The sequence below is a fragment of the Thalia democratica genome, chromosome 4, assembly GCF_965202585.1.
Source record: "Thalia democratica chromosome 4, ktThaDemo2.hap1.1, whole genome shotgun sequence".
NCBI classification, from domain to species: Eukaryota; Metazoa; Chordata; class Thaliacea; order Salpida; family Salpidae; genus Thalia; species Thalia democratica.
This window is the reverse complement of record NC_139168.1, coordinates 13,466,902-13,469,158: the sequence shown is the minus strand read 5'-3', so window position 1 is coordinate 13,469,158 and position 2,257 is coordinate 13,466,902. Positions and strand designations below refer to the sequence as shown.

The 2,257-nt window shown below is 31.9% G+C and overlaps 1 pseudogene; it reads right to left on the bottom strand.

The window, feature by feature from the left end:
- Positions 1-1,354: 1,354 nt before the first annotated feature.
- On the bottom strand, positions 1,355-1,918 carry LOC145833040 (tumor necrosis factor alpha-induced protein 8-like protein 3 pseudogene; annotated as a pseudogene).
- Positions 1,919-2,257: the final 339 nt, after the last annotated feature.

The window sequence follows — 2,257 nt, the reverse complement described above, 5'->3', positions numbered from 1 at the left end:
AAATTTACCCTTTGTGCAAAAGTGTCTTTGTGCATATTTGACCCGTTCCCACTTCGTTATATGCAGTTTTTACCGACATGCTAGAGTGAGTTTGTTCGTTTTTTTTATTTTATTTTATTTTTACCTTTTCCGAAACGCGTACCTAAACCCATACTCAAACGCGTAGGGTTCTAAACCTTACCTTAAATTTAACGAATTTAATAAACAAACTAGTTGTATATGAAGTAATTAAATGCTTTACTATTAAAATTTAATAGGCAATCATAAACTATTACTAAAACATTATCATTTTTTAAGATTTTTAAAACTAAAATCATAACCTACATGATAATAACAATTCATATAAAATTCTGAAACACACCAAAACACTTGAAGTTAAAATAATTTAAAGACATACTAACAATATTACAATTAAAAGTGTAGTCGACTTATATTTGTTTTGAATAATTAAAAAAATAAATATTACTTAAATTTTTTTTAAATCATATTAAGACTTGGAAAAAGAAATAACACCAGGTCCTTAGACCAAACTTTTTCTATCGTTCAATTAACAATATACTTATACAAAAAATCTGATTCTAAACTAAAAATTCTTTGCATGGGTTAAATTAAATTTATCACTTGCCAAAGGGGCTAATTTAATGTTATCAGTAAAAAGTTTGTGTGTTTATATGTAGCTACTAAACAAACTATATTGTTTTAAAAGTTTGCTTTTCTGTTCTAACTTACTGATGTAATAATTTGCTTTGCAATTTCAAAAAAGCTAAGTACGATAGTATTCAAAGTTTAAACATTTATTGTTACAAATTTAACTTTGTTATAAATTAATTAACCAAAACATAAATTTTCAAAGTCGTTTTATAAACTTTTTTTTGAATATTTTTATTATCAAAACGGTAAAAATTCATTTTTTTACCTTAAAAATCATAAACAACTATTAAGTGAAAAGAAGCTAATAAAAATCATTTAGAAGTAATAATTATCAATTTTATTTGCTTTTTAAGTATTACAATAGATTGCTAGACAAAGCTATCAAAAAATTATAAAAGGTTATTTAAGTCCTATACATAAATTAAAAGGCGAGTTTTTTTAATTTTTTGATAGTTGCACAGGTTCATATTTAATTCAAATTAAAATATGCACTCAAAAGAAACATCATAGATTCAAATTTAATTTAAACATATTTTATTGGTATATTTGCTTTAAAATGAACATCAGTTTTACCACAACATTTGAAATTATTCTTACACCTTATAAACCAACAAAAATGTAAAAATTAACAATTACAATTCAAATAAACACCGAACCAACTTATAAAAAACAACACAACTTCAAGTTATTCCACAAATGTTCATCAGATGCTCCCGCTGTCAATCAGCGACTTTATGTTCAAATAAATTCCCCCAAACTGATCCCGGTACCTCCCGTCCTCCCTGAACAGCTCCCCCAGGAACTTTGCGTCCCCTAAGACGTCACAAACCTCGTCGATGCGGCTCTTCGTCTTGCCCTTCAGGTGGCGCTCCGCCAGCTTGAGCAGGCACTCGCGCATCTCGCGCACCAGTTCGCCGAGGTACGTTACGTCGTGCGAGTGCTCCACCTCGCGGAAGGACACGACCGTCAGCGCGGCCCTCCTGGTCTTCTTCTGCAGCCTCCGCGCGGCTTCCTGCTCCTCCTCGTCGAACTGCTGGTTCTTGTGCAGCACCCCGATCTTGATCATGATCTTCATGAGGTGCTTGCGCGTCCTGTCGGCCCTCTTCCGGCACTTGAAGTGCTCCCTGAGGATCTTGTGCAGGTCGTCGAGCATCTCTGAGGTCTTCTCGTCGATGAGGAGCGTGGAGAGCTGCTTGGAGGCCATCTTGGTCAGGATCTTCTTCTGCACCTGCACGCGCAGCTTCCTCGATTTCGTTTCCTCCACCATTTTGTTTGTTTAAAGTTATAAGCAGCTGTCAATGTTGAATAAAACTTTTAATAAAGAGATGTTGAGTATTAAGATGTTAAATGTTAATTTTCAGTATGTTAGAAGTTATTAATGAAAAGATTATAGCTCATTTTAACATTTTTTTTTGGTACTAATTTTTGTGTGTTTAAAATTATAAGCAGCTATCAATGTTAAGTAAATTGTTATGATATAAGAGATATGTCAAAAGTTAAAATGTTAGATGAGCACATGTAAATATTTAATAATATATTGAAAGTTACCAAGGAAAAAGTTATAACTCATTTTTAGAGTTTTTTTTTGTTATAATAAGTTTATAAA